Below are 9,917 nucleotides of genomic sequence, written 5' to 3' on the forward strand. Positions count from 1 at the left end.
CTGATAAATCTAGAATGAATTTTTTTCATAGACTTTCTTGCCTTACTGTCCGAAAGAAACTTTTTTATTCTGAACTTTTCTGACAATAGTTTGCTATAACTTTGGGATGCCAAAGAGAGATACCAGAGTTGGTGGACTCTCTTCCCTTTTGAATCCTCACATTCAAAAATGATAGACAATCCATGTTTTTAAAAGAAGGGAAAATGAGGGTACCACAAGCAGATCTGAGATCTGCATACAATGGAATGTATTTCTTTATCCTTGTCTCAAAGAAGATATGTGTCACCATGTTCACTCTCAGCAGATGATGTCATAGATGAAGAGAAATTGTTGTATTTCTTAGAAAAGGCATGACCATCTGCAAAATGGATAATGGTCTGGGTGTTCAGCAGCAGGAGGAGCCACAGCAGGCTGGACGTCAACAGGTGTTTCTGCAGCAGGTGCTCTGGCAGCAGGTGGTGGGGCAGCAGCTAGACACACAGAAACTGGGGCAGCAGCAGGTGATTCTGCAGCAAGTGGTCTGGCAGCAGGCTGGATGACAGCAGGTGGGCCGGCAGCAGGGCTGGCAGCAACTGGAAACACAGCAAGTTGGCTGGCAACAAGTAGTCTGACAGCAAGCTGGACAACAGCAGGTGTGCTGACAGCAGGTTGGTTAGCAGCACACAGACTGATAGCTGCTAGGTCTGCAGCAGCTGAGGGCACAGCACACCTCTTCATGGATGCCCTGGCCATAGTTCTGCTCAGAGCAGATGGAGCTAAAACTGGCATTGACCATGATGTCAAGGGATGGAATTTCTAGCTTGTTTGCAAGGACAGGGATTGATTTAAGTTTGAAAAACTTTTGCTCCATCTACTCCCCCACTCCACTCCCCATGAACAACTGTTGTCAGTAATTCTAGAGGATTTTCTTGGTTTTGTTTTGATTTTTCGTGATGGAAAATTGAATAATCAATTAAATTACTTACTTTACTTATCAGAGAAACTACTTTGTTCATGATCACTTGGTATTCACCATGTCATTACTACTCCTCTTCTTAGTCCCAGTCAACATTTGTGCCATCATTTTGCTTTGCTCAACTTCTGGCTCATCATGTGACAGCCTGACCTCAATGTAGTATGCATTTTTGCACATCATTCCATGACTCATGGTGAGCTTCACAAAGAATGAAAATACTTTTAGTACAGCACTTCCCTAGAGCACAGCTTCCCTATAGATCACATAAGACTCCTAGATTAATTGCATAGAATCTATGATGCTGTCTAAAATTTAGATCAAAGAAAAGTTGTTGTCTCATATGATTAATGAAGAATTCGGATTTCTTCCAAGATCTCATAGCTATGATGGGACAAAATTCTTCCACAGAGCTGTCAGTCCTGGTGATCAATATCCATTCCTGGTGACTCACATGTTACTGATGACAAAACCAAAGAGAATTTAGATAACATTTCTAGAGATTACAGGATCTTTATTATGAAATACAAATGTGAAGATGCCATTTTTATTAATGATTGAAGGTGGAGACTTCAGAAGAAAAGATAAATATAATTGAGAAGTGAATACTTGAAGATGTAATATCTGAAATGAACTAGAATTTTTGAATTACAGTTTAAATTCCTCTATTTCTCCTATTTCCAAGTGCTCCTAGGGACCCTGATTCCATAAATATTATGCTAGAATGTTATAAACAATAGTAACTTCTACCATTTTGAAATGGTCTTATAGCTAGAATCTGAACTATTTATTTTTCCAAGGGACAAAAATAGGTGTGGAAGAAATTGTAGCCTAGGAGGACACCCACATCATGAAGGATTTTTCATTCATGAGACAGAAAATTCTGACTATAAACATCAAAATAGAGAAGGAAATTGTAGGTAAATGGAAAGAGGTTTCACAAATTTTCCTTAGGGAAGAAACTAAAGGAGCTGGAGGAGTCATTTGTACTATTCTCTCAAATACAATAACAAACACCATTTCATGAGATTGCAGAACTAATGAAAAGAATTTTCTGAGCAAATAATGACCACCATGAAGATTATTGCATATACCAATGTTTGCTAAATCTCTGATGTCATTGTTGTTATTTTTTATTATTTAGTCATAGGATTTATTCTATTCTTCTTTTGTTTCCAAACCTGGAATGATTTTATGAACTTTGATATTGTCATTTAAAAAAATTCAACAGGACAGTTTTTTTAAGTTTATCAGATACTGGGATATGTACTGAGAAATTATAAATAGCAACTGTTATTTTTCTTGCCTTCAAGGATTTTGCATTCTATTTGTGGAAAAATATGTACCTAGAGAACAGATATGGTACTGGGACTGTTCTATCTTGTTGCCAAAAGTCTCATAAACTATCATCTTTTTTAATGCCCTGTTCACTGTCAAATCTCATACCTGATAGCATTCTCAATCACTTTAAGTTTTTTTTTCCTCCAAAGTAATAGGGGGGAACAAAACTTCATCCACTCAAAATACAGTTCTACTTTGGTTCAAGAGTAAAAAGAGACTGAAGTATTTCAATCTTGGGCCCTGGAAATATGTTTCCAGATTTTTTGAAGGGAATAACAAGGGATAAAAAGATATATACAAGACATTCACAAATCATATACAGGTAACCATGAAGGTTACTGGCATTTGGTGGAACCAAGAAAGACTTGCTATATTGTGTTGGGCTCCATCTAAGTTTTGAAGAAAAATTTAAAAATAGAAGTCAGAGGTTATATGGGAGAACATTGTAGGTATGAAGATAGCCAGTACAAATAGAGATAAGAGACAGAAGACTGTCTGAGCATAAATGTATTATGTTATATGTATGGGAATTAATATATAAGCAATCTGAAAAAGGAGGTAGGGACTAAGTTGTGAAGAAACTTTTATGTATTACATGGGGAAATTTAAATTTGATTCTATAGTAACAAGGCTGAGGTAGATATGGGATTGTTATGGTTAGCCCTGTACTCTAGAAAAATAATCTTGGTGTTTCTGTTGAAGCTGAAGCGGGTCAAAATTTGAAGCAACAGTAACTAACTAGAAAGTCTTTACAAAAGTCTAGAAAGAAGATGTGGAGTATGGGGAGAGGAAGTATAATGATAAAAATTTAATGGTACTATAAATGGTAGTATTTGATATTTCAAAGAAAAATTTGGAGACTTCCAGGGCAGAGCTAAGATGGTGCCACAAAGTTAACATGGTCCTGAATCCTTTCCCTACCAAAGATAAATGAAGACTTTACTCTGACATTCATGCTACAGATCCTACCAAGAAAAAGAGAAGATTCAAAGAAGTTTTCAACTGTAGACATAATGGAGGATCTTCAGTGAAAGTCTGTCTCTTTGGGGGGAAAAGGGAAAGTAAAATCCAGGAGGCAGGAGAGTAGGAAAGCCATTGGGAGACTTTTAGCCACAGTACAATCCAGGTCCCCACAGTTTAATAATAACAGAGGTCCTGACAGCTAGATAGAAAGCCAGCAGGGAGGATCCCAACTCCAAACAAAGTCTGAACCCTGAAAGCACTGGGGTAAAAGACAGGATTGGTTTGGGGACAATCCTCTTTCAAGTCAGAACCCAGACATAAAGGAGGAAACAAACCACTGCAAAGTCAAGGCCTGGACTACATAGGCAATGTCTTGGACACAACAAGCCAGGGATCAGACTCCAGCCCCAGCAAAACAAAAGCTTGAATCTATACTCCATATAACCCATGAGTAGAATACAACAACAAAAATGAGCAAAACAGCTAAAAGAGTGCTCACTATAGAAAAATACTTCACAGATGAAGATGACAGCAATGCCATGTCTGAAGAAGAAAGTAGTGAAAAATTACTCACAGGAGAAATATCAAAAAAAAATCTATAAATTGTACTCAAATACAAAAACTCATTGAAGAGCTTAAGAAACCATTTTAAAAAAATCTAAAACCAAAGAAGAGAGGAAGAAGAAAAATGGAAAAAAGAAATGAAAGTCATGCTGGAAAACCTGACATGTGGACCAAAGAAATCAGCTCCATTAAAAGTAAAAATATGGACTTCTGGCCAAGATGGTGGAGAGAAGACAGGTACTGTGCTAAGGTCTCCTAATCTTCCTTCAGATATAATATGAAACAAATCTCTTAACAGAAATTTGATTGACAAAACCCAGAAAAAGAAGCAATGAGAAGAACATCTACCTTAAGGTCTGTCTTCAGGGATCATGGGTGAGCTGAGGGCATAAAGCAAAGAGCCTGGGAGGGTGGAGTGAGACCAGGAATAACCTAGGATCAGCCATGGAGGCATTCACTGTGGGAGCTGAAGTCTAAGAGCCACTTGGGGCATGGAGGCTTTGGCTATGGGATTGCAGGTCTGGGGAACTCCATCAGAGTTGGAGGGTGAGTTCCAGTGTGCAGAGTTGCAGACATAGATCTGCTGGAAGTTAATATGGAAGAAACACAGATGAGACCAATACCACACACTCTATATCCCAAGATAAGATCAAAATGCATGCAGGATTTAGACATCAAAAACAATATTATAAGCAAACTAGAAGATCAAGGAGTAGTTTACCTATCAGATCTATGGAAAGGGAAAAAGTTTATGACCAAGAAAGAGATGAAAAACATCATTAAAAACCAACTAGGTAATTTCAATTACATTAAATTAAAAAGCTTCTGCAAAGACAAAACCACTGTAACCAAGATAAAAAAAAATGTGGTAAGTTGGGAAACAATTTTTACTAGTTTTTCTGACAAAGTACTCATTTGTAAAATATATGGAGAACTGAGTCAAATTTTTTTTAAAAACAAAACATTCCCCAATTAACAAATGGTCAAAGGATATTCAAAGGCAATTTACAGATGAGGAAATCAAAATAATCTTTGGAGTCATATGAAAAATTTATCTAAATCATTACTGATTAGAGAAATGAAAATTAAAGCATCTCTGAGGTACCATCTCACACCTGTCAGACTGGTCAATATGACCAGAAAGGACAATGATTAATGTTGGAAGGGATGTGGGAAATCTGGGATCCTAATACATTGTTGATAGAGCTGTGAACTCATCCAATCTTTCTGGAGAGAAATTTGGAATTATGCTCAAAGGGCAACAAAAATGTGCATACCCTTTGATCCAGCAAGTCCACTACTGGGTCTATACCCTGAAGAGATTATTAAAAGGGGTAAATACATTACTTGTACAAAAATAAGCATAGCAGCCCCATTTGTGGTGGCAAAGAATTAGAAACTGAATGAATGTCCATTAATTGGGGAAAGCCTTAATGAATTGCAGTGTATGTATGTGATGGAATGCTATTATTAGAAACCAGGAGTGATGGGAATTCAAGGAAGCCTGGAAGGATTTGCATGAACTGATGTTGAACAAAATGAGCAGAACCAGAAGAAAACTGTACGCCCTAATAGCAACATGGGGGTGTTGAGCAAACTTAATGGACTTGCTCATTCCATCAGTGCAACAATCAGGCACAATTTTGGGGTACCTATGATGAAGAATACCATCTGTATCCAGAAACAGAATTATGACATTTTAACAAAGACCAAAGACTATTATCTTTAATTTTAAAAAAATTATCTTATTATGTAATTTTTCTATCTCTTTTACTTTGCTTTTTTTCCTTAAAGATATGATTTCTTTCTCATCACATTCAACTGAGATAAATGTATACCATGGAAACAATGTAAAGACTAACAGACTGCCTACTGTGGGGAGTGGGGGGAGAGAAGCAAGATTAGGAGAAAAATTGTAAAACTCAAAATAAATAAATTTTTTTTTAAAAAAGTAAAAATAACCAATTGGAAAAAGAAACACAGAGGATAATTAAAAAAATAAAATCCTAAAAATTAGAATTGAACAGTTAGAAACTAATGAATCCACAAGACTACAAGATTCCATCAAACAAAATAAAAAGGATGAAAAAATTGAAGAAAATGTAAAGTACCTTCTAGGAAAAATGAATGACCTGGAAAACAGTTCCAGGAGAGACTATCTATGAATCATTGGACTACTAGAAAGTCTATACCAACAGAAGAACCTGGAAAATATCATGCAGAAAATTATAAGGAAAAACTGCCCCAACCTACCAGAACAAGATAATTATAACAATTGAAAGAATCCACAGAACCCTTCCAGAAAGAGACCCCCAAGATAAAAACTCCAAGGGTTGTAATAGCCAAATTCCAGAATCCTCAAATAAGAGAGAATATTGCAAGCAGCAAAAAAAAAAACCAATTCCCACCAAACTATTCAAATACAAAAGGAACACCATCAGATAAACACACAGCCTATTAGTTTCAACACTGAAGGATCAGAAGACCTGGAATAACATATTTCAGAAAGCTAAGGACCTGGGATTGAAACCCAGAATGTATGACCCTACAAAATTTAGCATATATTGTCAGGGAAAAATATGGACATTCATTTAAATACAGTACTTCCAGAACTTCCTGACACAAGGACCAGACCTGAAAGAGCATTAAATTGCTAAAAACATGACCAAAGAGTTAAATAAAAGGTAAATGAAAAAGGGAATTGAAAAAACAAAATTGTTTTAAACAAATGTGGTCCCTACATGGGATGCTATAACAATTCTAATTCTTTAGAACTTTACTTCTCTAAGGAAAATTAGAGGGTAGAATATAATTAAAGAGAATGAACCTAAAGGATAGGGGTAGAATTGAGTCTTGTCTTTCAAATGAAGAGGTACAAGATCACATCACCACGTTTGAGACAAAAAGCCCTGAAAAAAAGCAAGAGTGTTAACTTCAACTTAAATGTCTCATTATACTGTGACTCAAGTTAATCTCAAGGTGCTAAGTACCTTGTCTAATGAAGGCATCATAAGCTGCAAGGATCTGAAACAATGTCTCTGTTATTTACAATCATTTGTAAAGTTCTCAGTGAAACTTCCAAAACTATCCAGTACATAGAGATTTTCAAGAGTCTTATAGTTAATTAGATCCTTTTTTGTCATTCTTTTATTAATTTTCTGCTTTCTACTTTTAGCCTCATCATTCAATCAAAACTATTATCCCCAAAGTTACTTGGGATCTCTGAAATGACTAATTTAAATTGACCTTTCATCAATCTCATCCTTTATGACTTCTCTGGAGTCTTTGACTCTTTCAAAAACTCTCTTCTCTTTGTTGCTCTTTTCTCCTTAGCATTTCATAACATAATTCAATCCTTGTTCTCCTCTTGTCTGTCAGACAACTCCTTGGTTTGTTGCCTGGTGATCTCTTCATGAAGCATGTATTCAATTCTAAAATATATATATATATATATATATATATATATATATTGTTGATTCTCATATATCCTTATCCATTCCTAATGTCTCTACAGATCTGCTTTCTCTTATCTCTAATAGCCTAATGAACATCTTGAAATAGATCCCCTAAAGAAATCTTAAACTTCATTTTTCAAAAACTAAACTCTATCTTTTTGAATGTTTCTCCTGGGTAAAATTTTGGTGACTGTGCCCCATGCCTGTAAGCTCACACTTTTTATATTATGCTACTCCTTATTTATGCTTTATATATCTTATATGGATATGATTTTTTCATGTCATCTCATGTTGTCAAAATATTGTTTTTACCTTGCTCTTTTTTGTGTCTTCTGTGCTTACCAGAGACCTTAATAAATCCTGATGATTCTACTTGTTGATACTTTACTAATAATTAAGAGTTTTCTGGAAAATATACACAAAGGACCATAAAACTATGTATTTTTAATCCTCATAATTACTATTACTAAATTTATACACTCAAAACAGATTAAAAAATAGAGACCTATATGTGCAAAATAGTGATAGCAAGTCTTCCAGTGATTGCAAAGAATAGGAAACTGAGAGGATGCCCACCAATTGGGGAATGCTTGACCAAGATGTGGCATAATTGGCAAAGAATCCTATTGTGTAATAAGAAATGATAAAAAGAATGGTTTCAGAAAATTCTCAAAAATTTACATGAATTTATTCAAAGTGAAGTGAGAACAATGAACACAATTAGAGCAATATAGTAATGTTCAATCATTATGAAATACCATGATTTTGATCATTACAATGATCCAGAATCATCAAAAGGTACATAAAATGAAAACTGTTCAACTCCAACTAAATGAGAATGAATAGAATTGGGATATATATATATACATATATATATATGCATATATATATATAGTTCCTTATTTTTCTTGTCATTATATTTCCTACAACATAACTAATATAGAAATGTGTTTTCCATGATCTGATGCATCTCTTGTCTTATCAAGTTTTGAGGATAATAGGTAGGACATGAGAGAATTTGGAAGTTAAAATTTAAAAATAAAAGAATTACAGAAAAAGAAAAAGAATGATGGCTTTGGCAATGACAACTTCTATCAATATTTTGTCAGCATATTTTATTATTTTATAGCAGTCAGAAGTCTGTTGCATGGATCATTGAACTTCTCTGGCTTAATTCTCTCATATCTAGGAGACTAGAGAATAACTCCTAAATGTGTGAAACAACTTCAACACTAAAACTATTTCATGAAATGGAAGAGGACACCCAGAACTCACTATGTTTCAAATCTGGAAAACAAATATTTTATTATGACATATAAAGTACATGATAAAGTATGATTTCAATAAATCTATAACAAATATTTCCTGTTTCATAGATTTTTTCCTTTGGTCCCTAATGTAGGAAATGCTGGGAAGAAACAGTCTTCCATTTTTCTGAAATTCTAATTTCTTACAGCTTTGGAAGGCCAATGAGAGATCACAGAGCTGGTGAAATCTGTTCTCTTTTGAATCATCACTTTCAAGATTGAGAGAAAAATTCATGTTTGGAAGAGGAAAGGAAAGGGTAAGTAAAATAAATAGATTCCACTCATGCAGAGAAGGAATGGGTTTTTTTTTAATCCTTATCTCAGAGTTCATTGGAGTCAAGAAGCTCTTCCACAGATGATCTCATAAATGAGGGAAAAGAGTTGTGTTTCTTAGAAAAGGCATGGCCTCATGCAAAACATTTAGTAGTCTGGGTGTTCAGCAGCAGGAAGAGCCACAGCAGACTGGGATGCAGCAGGTGGTTCTGTAGCAGGTGGTCTGGCAAAAGCTGGCGTGGAGGGGCGGCTAGGTGGTGCAGTGGATAAAGCACCCGCCCTGGAGTCAGGAGTACCTGAGTTCCAATCCGACTTCAGACACTTAATAATTACCTAGCTGTGTGGCCTTGGGCAAGCCACTTAACCCCATTGCCTTGCAAAAAAAAACTAAAATAAAGCTGGGGTGGCAGCAACTAGACAAAGAATAGCTGGGGCAGCAGCAGGGTTGGCAGCAGGAAGGATAGCAGTAAGTGGGTTGGCAATAAATGGACTGACAGTACTGTGGTCTGCAGCAGCTGAACCCACAACCGCTGGGGTGGCAGCAGGTGGTTCTGCAACAAGTAGTCTGGCAGCAGGCTAGATGACAGCAGGTGGGCTGGCAGCAACTGGACATGTAGCAAATTGGATAACAAGAGGTTTGGCAGCAGGATGGTTGGCAGCACAATAACTGGCAACAAATGGGTCTGCAGCAGCTGGGTCAGCAGAAGCTGGGGCACAACACACATCTTCACAGACATCCTGACCACAGCTCCACTCAGAGAAACAATAGGAGTTGACCATGGTGTCAATGGATGGATCTTTTAGCTTGCTTGCAAGGAGGGGAATTGACTTGTGCTTGAAAAATTTGTCCCACACACCTCCTAAATAGTCCCATTAACAACTGTTGTCAGCAATTCCAGAGGATTTCCTCCTTGTTTATTGTGATGGAGAAGTGAATATTTAATTAAATCATTTATTTTATTCATGAGAGACACACCTTTATCCTTGATCTTTTAGGATTCACCATTTTCTTAATTTCTTTTCTTCCTTCTGTTGCCATTTGTCCTTTTCTTACCCTAAGGA

The 9,917-nt window shown here is 36.2% G+C and overlaps 1 pseudogene; it reads right to left on the bottom strand.

The window, feature by feature from the left end:
- Positions 1-385: 385 nt before the first annotated feature.
- LOC141512047 (uncharacterized) lies at positions 386-9,635 on the bottom strand (annotated as a pseudogene).
- Between the last annotated feature and the right edge of the window lie 282 nt (positions 9,636-9,917).

The sequence above is a fragment of the Macrotis lagotis genome, chromosome 2, assembly GCF_037893015.1.
Source record: "Macrotis lagotis isolate mMagLag1 chromosome 2, bilby.v1.9.chrom.fasta, whole genome shotgun sequence".
Lineage (NCBI taxonomy): Eukaryota > Metazoa > Chordata > Mammalia > Peramelemorphia > Peramelidae > Macrotis > Macrotis lagotis.